Source organism: Alligator sinensis, unplaced genomic scaffold (assembly GCF_000455745.1).
Source record: "Alligator sinensis unplaced genomic scaffold, ASM45574v1 scaffold408_1, whole genome shotgun sequence".
NCBI lineage: Eukaryota > Metazoa > Chordata > Crocodylia > Alligatoridae > Alligator > Alligator sinensis.
In genome coordinates this window covers 187,771-205,819 of record NW_005842319.1, presented here as the reverse complement: position 1 = coordinate 205,819, position 18,049 = coordinate 187,771, and positions in this window count along the sequence as shown.

The following is an 18,049-nucleotide window of genomic DNA, read 5'->3' as shown; positions in this document are numbered from 1 at the left end:
ATGCTAACGGAGCATGACTGAGCAGGCTGGGTCCGATCAGCACTTTCAGCTGATACCCTTATGCACCTCAAAACTCAGCACATCATAATCTCTTGTCACAATGGTCCTAGTAGTAACCCCCTTGATGAGCAGACCCCACTGTAGTATTGGGCATTACAGGGATCTTTGGCTCAGGTAAAAGAAGAGTTACTGCAGAGCAAATGGGGAGGACAAGGGGAAGAAAGAGTAAGTGAGGTTCAGAGAGAGAGTATAGCAACCAGCTTGACCATAAAAGTTATTTATTGCCAGGTATATGGACTTACGATGATACCAGTAGTAATAGCCATACAAGAGAGGCAAATAAACAGTTACAATATTACATAGTTTCAATTAGGTTTTTGGGGAAGTCTAGTTCGTGTTTGATTAGCAAAAGTCAGGTTTAAAAAGCTGTGCCTGGAGTAGGAAAATAAAAGTCAAGTTCCTGGAGTTAGAGAGAGAGAGAGAGTGATCAGCAAAAGTCTGGTATAGAAAGCTGTTCCTGGAGTGAGAAAGCAAGTCAGGTTTAGAAATATGTGCCTAGAATAAGAGAATAAAAGTCAGGTTCCTGGAGTCAGAGAGACAGAGAGAGAGGGACAGAGACAGAGTTGGGGTCTCACCACTCAGCAAAGCTTGAACCAGTTGAAGTTCCCAGGTGTTTGCTGGAGTTTGCAGACAGGCAGAGCCCTCAGCATGATCAATGGAGGGAATTCCAGGCAGAAAAGGAGTGAAATTGGTGCAGCTTTTTTTTGGATCCAAGCACCAATACAGAACTTGAGCTTTGGGTAGGGGGTTTGTAGAGAACTAACAATGGCTCAAGGGGAAACACTAGGTTTGTTTACAGGTAAATGATGGCTAATATGGTGGATAATAGGAACTGATCACTCCTGGCTATGGGTGGCATTAACCTGAGGGAGCTCACAATACAGACAGGCAGATTCAGTGTTTTGGATACCAATAGAGGAGTCATAACTAGAATTGGTCTGATAAATGCTGAGCTGGGTGAGTGTAGATGTGGGTTAATTAGCATTTGGAGCAAGGATTCCCCATCATGCAGTGCTCCCCTGCTTTTCTCATCCCAGAATTCAGTGCGGTCCTTGCCTTCAAATCTTTGTTCTCCATCTTGAATGCTAATGAAGGTGCATGCCTGTCCCATTTCCCACTTAAATGAGTTGTCATCCAGTTCCATCTCTGATGCAAATGAGACCAGGGGAGTTGCTTCACTCCTATCAACTTTGTCTACAGGGGTTTAGGTGCATCTCCCACTGCATCTTCCTTGTCTTTTGTAGGTCCTTCCTCTAATCAGTTCTTGTTCAGGCAGATGTGGCAAGGGGGAGAGTTCTTTGTGAGTCAGACAGGCTGTGTACTGTGCCAGTGTTCCCCGAGATCACAGAGCTGACAGGTAACACAAGGGGTGAAGGAGACAGGTATCAGTGGCAAGGTTAGGAGATTAGGGGTGGGGTTGGGGTTCATACTACTTGATTCTCCCACTTCCTACCCCCATGCATTTCCCCTGCCATTTACCTCCATACTTGTCCCCTCACCCCTGCCACCACTTGCCCTGGTGCAGCAGTGGGGGAATTAATTTAAGAGGACTCTCCAATAATTACATTCTATGCATGGAAAATTATAACACATTTATAGTTTTCCATGTATAGAACCTAATTATTGTAGGGACTTCTTAAATTGGGGTCATCTTCCATTCAGGTAAATACTGTATATCACCATTGGGTAGGGCTTCTATCTATTTTGTATTGGATAGAAAATAGAGAGATCAGAGGGTCATTTAAGCTGGAGGAAAAACATACCACTTAGGGTAATGTCCTTATATGTAGTAGTGCAAAATTCCTTCTAGCTCAAATGAATATTTTGATCCATTTTGGCCCAAACATTGTTAATTTTGCAAGTTGCATAAAATCATCTATCATTTGCTATTAACAAAAGCAGTGATACAGACCACCTCTTGTAGGTATGTGAAATATCATTTCAGAACAAACCACCAGGGAATTATTTCTTGACTTTTCCTTCCTCGATTAAAATTTAAAAAGTGGGTAGACACTGGACCATGTAATCCAGATGTAGCTGAGTCCAGAGCACTGGGAAGACAGGATATATACCTTCAGATTTTTGGAAGGAAAAGATGGGATTTTTGGTACTTTACTAGGTGTCTCTCTCTCATAGTTTGGGCTGTCCTACCTCTTAGCTCACTCCAGGGGATCAGAGACTTTATCTTGTGAAGAAGAACGGTTCATGTATTTTAGTTTAATCCTCCCAGTTCTTATATGTACCAACTGCTTCAGAGAAAGCTTACATTGAAAAGACTTGTTCTTCTACTTCTACAATATTTAAGTTAAAAAAACTTTCTTTTTTGCACATTTCAAGATTTGTAATGTGTCTGTCATTTGTAAAGATGTTTTCCATGCATGTAGGTCTGAAGGAGAGAGACTGTCTTCATTTTGTGTCTTGTTCAAATACATTATTAGCCCTTAAATACTAATGTTCCTTAATGAAGTGTCAATGAATTCTATAAAGTATAAATGAATTTCTTAAAGGATATGAGCAGAGATTAGCACTTTCACATACCAGAAGGTGCATCTACAGGTGTGCTTTACTAAGCATTAGACTAATTTAATCTGCATTGAAGTATAATCATCTACATATGCGCCACAATTAATTTACTCCAGGGTAGGATAGTCATGTCAGACACGGGTGCTGTCTTATGCTGCAGTAAATTACGGCACTTAAACTCATGTATAGACAGTGACATCAGGATTCATTTAAGCAGCTCAAATTGAGCCAGGATATATTCAGTCACATTAATTGCATGTGTAGTTGTGCCCTCCCATATCTGTATTTTGAGAGTGAGTAACATGGCCTGTAACTAGACATACGTCGATGTGAGCTGCTCACTGTGCAGTTGTTACTGTGCAGTCATTTAGTGCTCGCATAACCAAGAACTAAATGACTGTGCAGTAACCAGTGCTCCTATGAAGTAGCATCCCAGCACAGTTGCCTAATGATGCTTACTGCACAGCAGCTCATTATTACTGTGCAGTAGCATCACATCATGGTTCTCCCAGAAATGCTACTGTGCAGTAGTAATGAGTTACTGAGTAGTGTAGATGTGGCCACTGACTGCGTCTACACTTGCATTTGATCTAGGATCAGTTTACTTGCAAGTAAGCTACTTGTGAGTAAATGTTACAGGGCAGGCATCTACACATGCAGGGCCATGGCAGCAGATTTGCTGCTCCTAGCAGCGTACAATGTACAGAATACCTGTTGCCTTGCAAAGGGCCCTTGGTGCCACTGGGCAGGACTTGAGCCTCTGGCCTCTCAGCCTCTCCTCATAAGGCCTGCCCTCTTGACCTCTGATCACATGTGTGGCTCTCCTCTGGACTCTCACAAGCTTCTCCACATCCTTCTTAAAGTGTGGAGCCCAGAACTGCAGTACTCTAGCTGTGGCCTCACCAAGGCTGAATAAAGCGGAGGGATGACATCTTGGGTCTTGCTTAAGATGCATCGGTAAATGCAAGCCAGGATTTTATTTGCTTTGCCAGCTGCAGCATCACATTGCTGGCTCATGCTCATCGGGTGGTTAATCATGACACCCAAGTCTCTTTTGGTCATAGTGCTAGTGATTCTATCACTGCCGAGCCTATAAGTATGTTGTGGCTTATTTCTCCCAAGGTGGAGCATCTTACATTTCTCTATGTTGAAAGTCATCAGGTTTTGATCCACCCACTTTGTGAGCCTGTGAAGCATTTGGCAAAGACTTTGTGAGGGAAAAACTTGAGAAGCTGGACATCCATAAGTCAGTGGGCCCTGATGAAATGCACCCAAGAGTGCTAAAAGTGATCCCCTTGGGCTGGTGAAAAACCAACACAAAGTAATCATTAAGAAGATTAGCTTTTCCCATGGGTGTCAGCTACCCTATTTGGTTTAGCAGGGGCCCAATGTTGCCCATATTTCTTCTTAGATTTCCCATGTATCTGAAGAAGGACTTTTTATTGTCCTTGGTTCCTGTAGCCATTTGGAGCTTGGTGTCAGCTTTGGCTTTTCTGGTTCACTCCCTACTGGTGTGGGCCAGTGATCCATAGTCCTCCTTAGAGGTGTTTCCCATTTACCAACCCTTATAGGCTTCTCTTTTAAGATTCAGGAGGTACATGAGTTCCCAATTAAGCCAAGGGAGTCTCCCACCCCTTTTACTACCTTTCCTACAGGCCGGAATAGACTTCCCTTGTGCTTCTAGTATCATGTCCTTAAGGACTGACCACTCATCTTGGAATCTCTTTCCTGTCAGCTCATGATCTTTCAGGGCCTTGATGACCAACCTCCTGAGCTTATGAAAGTCAGCTTTCCTAATGTTGAGGACTTGACCATTGCTTCCTGATTTGCCAGCTTTGTGATGGACAGAGAAAGTGATTAATTCATGATCACTGTCACCAAGCTTCACCTCAATCCTCAGGTCACTCATAGATCACCCCTTTGACTAGAACCAGATCTGGTAGTGCCTCACCCCTTGTTGGTCCGTGGACTTCTTGAGTCAGATAGAGATCATCAATGCAGGTGAGGAAGTTGCGTGACCAATCAAATTTAGCTGAACACTCTTCCCATGAGATGTCAGGCTGGTTGAAATCACCCATGACAGCCATGCACTGACAGCATGCAGCTTCTGTTAGTTCCCTAGAGAATTCGTGGTCAAGCTCTTCCTCCTGGCTAAGTGGTCTGTAATAGACTTCTACAGTAATATACCCTTCACCATGTTTTCCTCATATTCTAACCCAGAGGGTTCTGAGTCTCCCTCCTTGGGTGCCAGTGTCAGCTAGTAGGGAAATGTACTGCTCTTTGACATAAAAAGCTACCCCCCCGCTCTCCCTCCCAACATGATCCCTCCTGTACAAGGTATACCCATCTATACCTGTGGTCCCGTTGCATGTGGAGTCCCACCAGGTCTCTGTTATCCCTATGAGATCATTTGTTATTGCTTGGCAGAAGGGTCAGTTCCTCCTGTTTGTTCCTCATGCTCCTGGCATTTGTGTACAGGCAGCTAAGCCTGCCATCAGAAACAGTAGGCTTCTTTGTGCTTTTAGGAGAGTCCTGTCCTTGGGCTGGGGTTAGAGCAAGTTTGATTGTATTTCCTGACCTCCTGCTTATGTGTTTGTCACTTCCTGGGCTTGCTCTGATGGTTGTCCGCCCATCCCTCAGAGATCTCAGTTTAAAGCTCTGTCAAGCAGTTTGGCAAATCTGGTCAAAAAAGGCTTATTTCCTGTTGGAGTGAGGTGGAGGCTGTCTCTTCCCAACAGACCATTGCTTCTGTCTCTGAGATGTGGACTGTGATTGAAGAAGCCGAAGCCTTCATGGTGATACCAATGCCTCAGTATTCTGTTTATTTCATCGATACATCTCTCCCTCCTGTATCCATGATCTGTAACTGGGAGGAAGGAGGAGAAAACCATCTGTCCTCCCAACCTTCTGAGCCCAGCCCCCAGAACCCTGTAGTTACTCATGACCTGGCTGGGATTGCTCCAAGCTGTGTCATTTGTGCCCACATGGATGAGGAGCGGTAGTGGTCAGAGGGTTGAACAAGTTTAGGGATCCTCTCAGCTACATCCTGGATATGGGTCCCTGGGAGGCACCAGACCTCATAAGCTAAGGGGCCAGGGCAGCAGATTGGTCCCTTTGTCCCCCTCAAGAGGGAGTCTCCCACAATGACCACTCTTTGTCTCTTCTTATGTGGGGTTGCTGGTCACCCTCCTCAAGTACTGGAGCTGGCAACTCTGCTGCCTCTGCTCGTGTTGTGAAGGGTTTGTATCTCCTGTGAAGACATGAGAAAGAAGCTTTTTGTGAGAGTTTGCAATATTTTTCAGATAAGATGCTCTGTACTCTTGTGCTGCCCAACCTCAGATTGGGGGTCAGGTATAGATTGGTGCCCAGGGACCAAGGTAAGTGGGCAGGCAGGCCTAGGCCCAGGCAGCCACCACACAAGCCTCCCATCTCTACATGTTCTCCTGGGGCCAGTGGGCTGTTAGGTGCTTGCTGTGAGGAGCCTGCCTCCACTGGCCCCATTCCCAGGCTAGGACAGGTCAGGCTTCTGGCAGCACTTGCTGCCATGGCTCCAGAACCTGATGCCCCCTTTTCTCCTCCTGCAGGCCAGCCACTCTCCTATGCCGCCACCACGTCCATAGCAGGGCTCCCAGATGCCTGGGATGAGGAGCTGCCTGTGCCCTCCCCCTCCCCACAAGGGGCTTTTCTGGGGAGGAATTGCAGGGCCAGTCCCTCCCCCTACAACAGGTATAGAGATGCTCCTGCTGCACATGTCCTTAGAGCTGCACAAGGAGCTATTTTCATGGACCATGAGTTGCCCTACCCACTACAAACTATTGCTGCTGATCACCATGTTAATCCAAGAAATCCTGTGCACCTGGCATGGGACCCTGAACTTCAATGGTGCAGTGAGAAAGCCTGGGGTGCCCCACAACCTCCATCACCACCTGGAGGGCTATCTGTGGCTGTGCTACACATCTCTGCCCCTGCAGTCAAGGGCATCACTGCCAGCATCAATGTGTTCCTCAGTGTGTGAAAGGCCTGTGCCCACCTACCTGTGGGGGCACAGGCTGCTCAGTAAGGTTTTGCTGGGAGGTCTCCAGCTTCCCTGTGTTCTGTGCAGGGGAATCCAGGGGCCAAGGGAGTACAGCTGACTGAGGCAGGGTGGGAGTGGCCAGGGCTACAGGTAAGGGTTGGGGCAGGGAGGGCCCTCCTCACAGTGGGCAGGGCTGGTGTGCCTGGTGGCTCCAGTGGGTCCTGGCTGGCAGTGATAGCATGACATTCCTGACAGACTTGTCAGGTGGCAGGGAGTGGCATGTGGGCACCAGGGCAGAGGCCACCCTGGGAAGGAGCTAGTGATTCTAGTGACTAGCAGTGACATGGCCGGTTGTGCCTTATAGCTGAGTCTGAGACTGAGGGCCTGTCAGGGCAGGTGCTAGCTTGGGTTCCCTGAGATGCTAGTGGAGGCTATGGGGAAGGAAGCTTGGCAAGGCAGACTGCTGGCACCCCAAGGGAACCTCCCATGGTGACACATCACTGTGCTCAGGCAGGCTGCCCATCCTGCCATACACAGCACAGTTGAAGCCCGGGTCCTGGGGCACAAGGATCTCAGCTGCCACATAAAGGGCATGGACTTGTGGGCACTCACCAAACAAAGATTGTGGTTGGTAGTGGTGATCCACTGTACCTCAAGGCTTTGACCTTTATGTGGCACTGCCATGCTGACTGCTTGTGTCCATGCTTCCACTTCCATCTGGCCTGACAGCCCCTCATAGATGTAGGTGTTGGATTACCCACCCTGTGTGAACTGCCACTGTACTTCCGCATCACCCCATAGTGCCATGAGGTCTTCAGTCTCCTACAACCGGCTGGCATCAGGTGGCAGGGTGTGTCATGGGCAACAATGAGGCCATCAGGGGTCCCACATTGGCTTTCTGGGCCTCCACATGGCTATCCCTGTGCTGCTGGGCCTGGTCAGATGCCTGTAGCACCCAATGTAGAGGCATGGCACAGGACTGGGAGCCGAATGGTGAGGCAAACCCATGAAGCACTTGCAGGCTCTAGGAAAGCTGCTGGTGTTTAGCTGCGGGCAGCTGGAGCTCACCCCGGTGGTCAGGAGCTGTCTCCAGCTGGGCCTGGGTGCTGACAGGTGTGGCAAAAGCCTGCAGAAGCATGCAGGCCTGTTTTGCTTGGCCCTGGCAGCCAAATGGCACTGCACAGTGCTGGAGTGCAGGCAGGCTGGCACAGCTGGCCTGTGCAGGGGGACACAGTGGCCTGATGTGTCCTCATGCTGCCTGCATGTGCCCCAGGGATCACTGTACCTGCAGGCTTTTAAGGTCCTAGGGCTGGGGCAAGAATAGATCCAGCCCAGCCCTGAGGCAGGAGAGGCTTCCAGCCCCAGGGCCTTGTGGCTAGCTTGAGGCTGTCCCCCTAGTGGTGAGGCTGACCGGGAACAACTTTGCTCTTGGTTGGTGTTTAGACATGTGTTACTGTGCAGTAATTACTCATGAGTAAAGTTGCTACTAGTGTTTGCAGGTAGCAAATTTACTTGTAAGTACTGATTTTTACTTTGTAGTAAGCATGTGCTCATGTAGACATGCACATTTACTGCTTAGTAGACTATGCTACTGCATAGTAAAGTGTTTCCTGTAAATGCACCCACTGTGCAACTAGTAAATTACAGGACAAAAATTTGATTAGTTATTGTTTTAGCTAACGTCAATGCAGATGCTTTTCTTATTTATACAAATATTAAATCCTTTCCAGAAACGAATCTGTTTATCTCAATATGACCCAGCAGCAGTGAGTTCTCCTTGTTAATTACTTGCTGTGTAGAAAAAGGTTTATTTCCATTTTACATTTGCGGCCTCTTTAATTTCAACAAACATTCCCTTTTATGTTTCTGCCTTTTACTTCTGTAAATAAATTATCACATAATTGAACATATCATGTATATTTAATGGAACCACATATTACCAGAAGGGGACAAAAATATTAACTTGCATACAATGACAATGCTTTTTTGTTTTGTTTTGCACAAGTATTATAAAAAAATGGTTGCATCCAACATTAACATCTTGAGTTGAAGCATTCAGTAAGGACACACATTTTCTGACACTAGTCAGTTATAGTATATCCTGACTATATATATCATGAAGAAACAGTCACAGATTTGCTTTCTCGCAATTAAGTAAAGTGCCATTAGGCAAACTCAATATTTTTCCTCTCTTTTTATTTCAGACCCAGTTCATTACTTTGTTTTGTCATTTATGACTGGTTAACTTATTTTATTTGGCTAAATTTTCAAGGTAATTAATTTGCTTATGAACAGATTATAATTAAGAGTGCATACCATTGCAGAAGCACACATTTTCATATTTGACATGATCAGGCTACATACAGAGCTCCTGTTGCAAATGAAATAAGCAGGATTAAATTTGCACATGTACATGATCACTATCTAGCATGGATGTATCTATTGATGCTCTTGTAAGTTAGTGATAACATTTTAGAATTTTTCTGTATGGAGCTTTTGTTCAAAGCAGGGATTTCGCTTTCTGGACCCAAACAGAAACCTTCTCAAGCAAAACTTGTTCAGGCATAGGATTGATGTGTTTTAAAGATCTCTATAGGTGTGCCAAATAATTTTTCATAATTATATTCAAAATGTGCCAAAACATCCCAATCTAGTAAACATCTATTGAACTTTAGGCATGAGTGGTTTCTTTGAGAAAATACTTAAAGTTACACACACAAACTTTCAGAGTTTTACTTGCTGTCAGGGGACTATACATGAAAACTAATGGTACTTGGTGTTTCCCCACTCTTAAGCAATGTCTACACTGCAGACTTACCATGCTGGCTAGCAGCATCATTACACACACCACACTGCTCCAAACAAGTTGTCTTCTGAACCAGAATCAGTCTAGCTGTATTCTCACAGGCTGTGCACAGCTATTTGGCTTATGGGTGTACTAACTGGCACCAGCTCTTGGCAAACAAGGCAAACTGTGAGAGCATGGATACACAGCTGTCTGGTTCAGGAAATTGCCTGTATGGACAATAAAATGTGTTTGAGGGCACCATTTCTGGCACAGTAAGTTTGGTGTGTGGACATGTCTTAACTTTTACTGACTGCAAGAGTCTACTGCAAAACTGAAAAAAAAAAGAAAGAAAAAAAAACAGGAATTACAATAGTGAAAAATAGAAAAACTTTGAGGACAAATTGAAGAAAGAAGTAAATTTAGGCCATAATCAGGAGTTACATATTCCAACAAGGACACAGGAGAAAAATCAAAAGTCAGTAGAAAGGTAACATGCTCAAAATACTGGGAGAGGAAAAGTGTAACTTTGGAATTCAAGACAATATATAAAGAATAGAATGGGACAAGTACAAGGAGAAGTTAGCTGTTTACAATAAGAATAGTCTAAAAGTGCTAGCAAATGTATTAAGGGGAAACACATTAATCATGTGTGATCAGATAACAGGGCTGAATATCTTTGAAAACATCCAGCTTGATGGCCTTTCACATTTTATCCTGGGAAAATGCTGAAATCCTGAAAAGTTTCTGCCAGGTTTGGAACTCTGTCACTGTCAAAGTCCTATGAATTAGAACTATTTTACAGCAAAGAAGAACCAGCATCTTAAGTTCAGAGTCCTGCTGGATATCAAATCCTATCTCTGGTACAGAGGCAATTTTATTCCCTTAGGTATTTTTTCTTTTTCCTCTGCAAGGTCATGGTTTCAAGGACTAGACCACTATTGAAATTTCAGGGGACCAACTTATACAAGCCTCCTATGAATTTAAGTTTCCTCTCTAATGTATACATTTTAGTGATCATGAAAGTATAAAGCATATGAGTATAAAACAGAATAAACAGAAAGTATGAAAGAGAATAAATCAGAAAGTATAAACATAAGAGTATAGAACAGAGACTCCCTATGCCCGAAGAAGGGTGACTGCACCTGAAAGCTTGTCAAGATTTTTTTCCCAATACTCAATTGGTCTAATAAAAGATATCACATCTACTCAAAGAACCTTGCCTGCAAACATAAGAGTAGTCAGACCCAGGGATTGTACAGCCATGTAACCTGAGTTATAGCCATGCCTTCTCTAGGGTAATTATAAGTCTCTCCTGAGTAGATTCTATGGAGGAGATAAGCACATATTAAATTTTCTTTTCATGAACTAATACAAAACTAGCTTTAGTCCTAAGACTTATTTCATGAGAGAACCAAGTACAAGTTTCAAGAAGTCAAAAGCTAATGCATGAAGCCAATACAGTATATTGATGTACAAAATGCTGGTTTCATGATAATTACTTTTGCATTGTACTGTAAGAGAACCACACATAATTGCTGAGGTGTATACTTTCCTCTGAGAGATTGTGAGTAACTTTCATTAATGATCCTGGCAGTTATATACATATGTTACAAGACCTATAAGTCAACTGGAGTCTCCTGTAATTAAATTCATTAGGAAGTTCAGCCAGTAGAGTGGAATTAATTCACAACCAACAAAGTCAACCAATACATCAGGGCTGTCCAACTGGAGCCCCTGGGCCACATGTGGCCCACAATGGCTAAAGTTGGAGGCCCACTCAGGCTCCTGCCCAACTCCGTTTCCTTCTATCGCTTCAGACTCCCCACCCTCCCTCCAGCTTCCATGTCTGTACCAGCCCTAGGGAATAATGAGGAATTGCCTGGGATGCTAAGGGTGAGACCAGAGCCATGCAGTGCAGGATGGCCGTGCACACTGCCATGGTAGGACAACTGTACAGCTGTGTGTTACAGTGGTGAGGTTGGGGAGCATCCATATAGTGGCACTGCAGTGCTGAGAGAGGGTGCTTGCATGGGTACATGCTACAGTGTGGGGTAGGGGTTTCCAGGCGTTTGGTGCAATGGGGACATCCATGCAGCATGTGGCCAAGGTGTCCATGACTCCCAACTAGTGTGGCTTACTGGGCATATAGTCCCTACTAGTGTAGTTTATGGGGTCTGTAGCCCTGGCCATTTAGAAGTTGGAAAGGCCTGACTTACATGAATAATTTATTGTTTTTTCTTATCTACAAAAATGTGGCTAAAATTTTGGGCTAAGCCTGTTATTCATAGTTATTCATTAATTTCTTGTCTTTTCAGTTTAAAGGTCCTTTAGATTTTTGCCAATATTTCCCATTTTGGTTTAAACCTGTGTTGGCTAAATCCTCTCTAATAATTTCAGTTTGTTTTAAAAGTCATCTTTTCTTAGCAAATATGGGGAGAACAGACTCACATTTTTATGCAGTCTTATTTTTCTGGAAAGCCCTAATTTAACTTGAACACTACAACAGTTCTTTTAATAAATGCTGTGCATCTAAGCAAAGTATTTATAATTGAACTATTGGAAAAATAATGTAATTTCCATCCAACAGGGAACATCGATATTTAAATATCACTGTTACCTAGGAACATATGATTGGAAGGAACCAGAGAGATCTTTGAGTCCAGTCCCTTGTTACTCATCATCATAAAATCAGTTGAGACACCAAAGTAACACCTTGCTTTGATATGGTGCTAAATATAACTAGCACAATTTTAAAGATGTAGCAACCTTGGCAAAATGCCCAGATCATGCTTTATTGAGAAATTTGAGAGCTAACAATAAAAAAATAAAATAAATAAAATGCAAAATCAAAGGGAAATAGTGAAATGCCTTGAGATTATCAAAACAAAATATATTGATTATGGCAAACTGAGGGGTGGAGGGGATGCGGGGAGTGAAGGTTGTTGTTCTTGTTATATTTTTCAGTTTGAAAGACATTTTTCAATACTTCAACTTTTGGTTTTTACTTGCAGTGGAATAATAATTTTGAAATTTTGGAAATTTCCTCAGGACAGGAATAGCAGATCTAGAAATAAACTTTACTGATTTGAACTTCTGTTGTTTGTTATGTTCAGAAGAAAAAAAAATCTTTACATCATGTTTACTACAGAAAGTAGATATGATATATGTTTCAAACAAAACTGATGTTAGCTTAGGTACATACAAGATTTAAATGCAAGCATTCACAGAGCTTAAGTCACTTAAAAATGGTGCACCTGATCTAAAGTTAGTTCTCAACCAAGATAAGTTAATTTTAGATTGTCAAGAGATTAATCTGAAGTAGTGAGCCTTAATGTTACCTACTTAATGTCTGCATGCATTCACAGAACAGCCCCAGGGCTGGGAAACTCCAGTGACTCTCCACAGCTCTGGGGCTGTGCTGTTTTTACCCTGCTAACATTGAGTGGATTATTTATAACACTCTGACCAGCCCCTGCTGCAGACACACCAACCCCACCTGGACCTTCTCAGCTACCACCACCTCAAAGACCTGCCAGCCTCTCCCCCAGAACTTAGCAGCAAACACTTACATGAATCATTCCCAATTCAGGTTTAGGTGGCCTGAAATGGGGGCCTAAAGCAGCTACCTAAAACTGAGCCAAGTCCTGTGAACACTTATTTATACCCCTAGCGTACAAATATATGGGGATTCTATATTATCTATCCAGTAACCTCCTGCTAGAGTTTAGAAATAATCTCTTGAATGACTGGCAAGTTGGCATTTGAAATTGCACATTCCCTCCCATATTTTTGAAAGGGAATATAGTAACAATGAAAAATGCCAAGCAGAGAAATGTAGTGAAAAAACTGATTTATTCACAGAAAAGTTATATAAGGGACATAACACAACATGCTTCTGCATATATACATGCTTGGAATTGAGCCAAACTGTTTTTGCATCACTTACAAACCAATCCTATATAAATGTAAAATATTTTTCAATTAAGATGTTTGCTTCTCTTCATAAATATTGTTCAATGGGGTCATCAAAATCCTTTAATTAGGAGAATAATGAAGAACAAATAGTGAATAATATAATCCTGATCATGTTTAAATAACCTTATTTTGCATGAGAGTACAGAATTCTGTAAGCCAACAGTCATTCTCCAAAAATATCTAGCCTGCAATCATTGATGTTCTTTAATAAATGTGAATACTGTGAAACCTTAAATAGGTTTAAAATAGAACAAATATTTATGAACTCTGTGTTGCACCAGATTAGGCAACGGGGAGCTAGCTATTATTTTAATTTTTTCTGACAATTATTGATTAGTAACTTAACATTAGTAATTAGGCCCTGATCCAGGAAAACATAAAAGCCTGTATTCATCTTAAAACGTAAGTAGTCCTCCTAAAGATCTTCAGATCTTAACTTCCAGCTAAGTGAATTCTTAAGTCTTTATTCGACCAAGAATGACATGCATGAACTTCATGAAAGCACAACTACATACCCTAAGATCAGTTATGTGATGTTAACAGGGAGATTAAGGTTACTATTTTCAAGGTCTTTATATTTCTTTTCCCCTTTTTTCTTTTTTCTTCTGTTCATTTAAAGTGTGTGAGCTCAGCCTTGGGAGACTTTCTCATTTATAATTAATTTCTATTATTAGAAAGTCATTTCAGTTTGTCTGGAAATCAGTTTGATTCTGCATTCTTTGAACCAAACTCCCAGGGTAAAGAGTCACTCTCCTTGAACCCAGATAGCATTAGTTTGCTGATAGTTAGAGAAATATTAGCATAGAAATGTTTGTTCTATTTTGGGAGGCCACAGGCATTCAATTATGGAGGGCAGCAAGCTTGCTCACTGGATAATACAGATGTAAGCAATCCATTGCTTTAAGGTTTAGACATAGAGATCAAACAAGCATGAAATTTACCAGCAATGTATGTTAGTTATTCAAATCATCATGCATCAGCTTTATATCACCTTTAACAAGCTGATTTCAAAGCTTCTACGATGACAAAGAACACACAAATAACTCATGTGACAAAAATATAATTCCAAGTCATAGCTTTCCTATTAGTTATCCACCAAGTCTTAGATATATACATACAAAATTGCATGTTACCCTACCCACATTATGAGATGATATATGATATGATATATGATATATTACCTTATTTACTGAAATACAAGACAAGATATTTTTCCTTATTCAACATGGGGAAAAGAGCCTCATCTTGGATTGAAATACCATCCCAGAACATGCAGTGTCTGTAGCACCAGCTCTGGCTCCTCCTGCCTGTGATCCAGACTCAGGACAGAGCTGGGGACAGACCCACCATTTGCTCCAAGCCACCACATAAGGTAAGCAACAGCAGGGGGTGCAGGCAGTGGCTGGAGGGAGGCAGGTAGTGAGGCAGGGACAGGCATTGGGGAGGGCATGTGGAGGGAGGGCAGGTGGCAGAGGGCACTTGATGGAGAGAGGGGCATTACCTTCCCGCTGCCTTCCCTGCCACCACTGCTTTCCTCACTGCTTGCCCCTCTGCTCCTGCTTTCCATGCTGCACTATTAAGGGGAATAATTTTAAAATGATCCTCCAATAATTAGATTCTATATATAAAAGGTTATAACAAATTTTGAATTTTCCATGTATAGAATCTAATGATTGAGGGTTTATTTTAAATTTGAAGTATCTTGGATTGTGGAAAATGCAGCACATTTCATTATATTACACCTGCGTGCAATCTGTATAATGAGACTACATTTATTACATAAAAAGGCATTAGAATGTATTATTAGTGTTTTAATGGCTTGCTAAATGGGAATGAAGTTAAACATATATTCAATGTTAGCATATATTAAATTCTTGGCGCTTACACACACACACACACACACACACACACACCAGACTTATTTTATATTGTTGAGTTATTTTAAATATTTTAAATTAGATTTTTTTTTCTTTTTGGAAAGAGAAAATATTTAAGTACATGCTGCAGACAAGGCTCTTTGGGCAGGGGTGTGGATGTAGCCAAGTTCATCTAATGACGTAGAAGACAAGATTCTTTTGGCACACAAGTACATGCTTAATTTTACAACATGATAAGCAGCAAACCAGCAGAGTACATGATTAGCTTCTAGTTAATTGTTTTGCTATAGCAGAATGCAATAGTAAAAATACAATTTAAATTTATTTTTGTCTGTGAAACAAACTGGTGGTAACTACACCACTATGTCTTTCAAGCCTCTGTAGGTTTTACGTTCCCCACAGCTATAGTAGTAGATTGTTTGTCCTAAAAAACAAACAAACAAAAACTCTTTATTGTCATATGTATAGTATAGACTTAAATGAGTGACTCCCTACCCTGAATCATGGCTGTTTACAGAACACTTAGAATATAAGACATGAAAATCCATCCTTTCATTAGGCCTGTGCAAAGCAGCTAGTATTCGCTTTGGATTTGGATTCGTCTGATTTGGAGAGGGGCAGTGATTTGATTTTTGGTGATTCAAATCACTGTCCTGAATCACTTTGGCCCCATCAATGGCTGCCCCACCTGGACCCAGCGTCCTGGCACTTAAAAGATAAAAAGCCCTCTACTCACCAGCTCCTGCCAGCTGTGTGTGTGTGTGGGGGGGTGATCCCTGCTGCCCCCCACTGTGTGGGCGAGCTTTGCCACAAGACCCCAGAGGCCCTGACAGCCATTCCAGCAGCCAGTGAGTGGGAGGGGGTGGGGCCTGATAGAGGTCCCCCCATTGTCCCTTCTCCCCATATCCAGCCTGCCCCCCCCCCCACTTAACAGCATGGAGCCCAGGTCCAGCTCCCTGCAGCAGCAAGTGGGGACTTCCTGAATCTCCGAATCTTTTCCAAATCTTCTCCAAATTCATTTAGAGGCTTTGAATTCATTTAGACCTTTTTATTGGTCTCTCAATTTGATTTTGGATTTTGACATTTGGCCACCAAATTGGGCCAAATCTCCTTTGAATCGAATCAGCAATCGAATCTTCACATAGCCTTTTCTTTCGTGAAAATGTGTGGTTGTAAGGGAAGCAAAAGACTTTTGCTCTGGATATTTTTAAAGATATCTAAATTAAATTATAATCTTCAGGGAAAAAATGGGTTGCAATGATCAATCAATTAATTGATTATTAGTCAGAGTGCTTTAATTATCTTACTAAGATGTCTAGAGCAAGACCATTAGTAATTGAACTATCTATTATCCCTGGGAAATTTATCAATTGCAAATATAAAGATATGCAATGACTTTTCTTCATTCTTGGCAAGGCAGTTTAAGTACCTGATAAGATTCCAGAAGGAGATTAAGGCAACAGATTTTCTAACTAACAAGTCTTGCAAAACAATTATTTGCAATAAAGGCATCCAGACTGAGACAATGGTAGAAAGTAAAGACAAATTTTGTAGATCTGCTCAGTGTTACTGTAAAGAACGCATAGGTGCCAACTCTTTTTTCTGGTGGGTGCTTCTTTTTTTTTTTTTTACATTCTCATATGAAGCCCTGCGCATGCCCAGAAGAGGCAGCACGTTAATTCATCCCAGCTTGCCTGATGGGGCTCATGGGTGCTTGAGACTCAAAGCACCTATAGAGTTGGCACCTATGAAAAAATGCAATTACTCCAGATTTACTCCAGACTTCAGCACTATGGCCTGCTATACACATGCAGGGAGGTTGCTCCAACATGCTGTAATTGCAGCGTGTTGGAGCAGACCCAATTAATAGACTCTGCTGGAGGGTGGTAATCATCGTGCTCCAGCAGACTCCAGTGTCACATGTATCAGTGTCTCTGTGCTGAAAAATGGTGGTGGGGCACTTTAAACTAAAGCTTGTTCAATAAGCTTTAGTTCAAAAAGTCCCACCACTATTTTTCAGTGCAGAGACGCCGATACACGTGACACTCCAGGTGCTTTTAATTAGCATGGCTCCTGGAGCTGCACTAATTAAAGTGTGCATGTGTGTCCCGCCTCCTAGAGCATGTCTATAAATGCCCCCTGTTTTTAGTACCCCATTTGACAGAGTAGAAGTGCCTTATTTAAGTGAATACACCCCCTATTGGTCCCCTTAAACCAACATTCACTGACAAACTAAAAACCAGAAGCTGAGTTATTCATGCCATCTCTTACTTGAAAAACATGACCTCTTATCTTCGGATAGCTGTCCTGAGCCAAAGCCCTTTGAAGTCAATGGACAGACTCTTGCTGACTTCAGCAAACTTTGGACAAGGCCATAAAAAGCTTAGTTCTCTCATTCTCATGTTTGTCCTTAAAGTACATCTTATATCCCACAATGTTCCTTAATTGTTTCATTTACTCTGTGCCACCTGTAGGTGTTATATGGCTTAAGATCCCTTCCCAGGGGTTGCTGACCTACTGATGGTCTGCTTATGGGGTGTTGTATTCTTTTCCTGCCATGACTTTGATGTAGTTTTTGCGTGTCAGTTCCCCATAGATGACCTTCTAGATCCTTTACCCTATATTCTTCCGGGGCTCCAAACCTCCCTTTTACCCCACCCTAACCATGTCCTGTTTCTGATGAGGATGTATATTGTTGAGACTCCCTGATGACTCTAGCAATTCCTACTCCCCTAAGCAGCCATGATGGCAGGGGACCTGCTTAGTTGGCCCCTTTCAGCCTTGACCATTTTCTCCGCTGAGCTAGAAAGT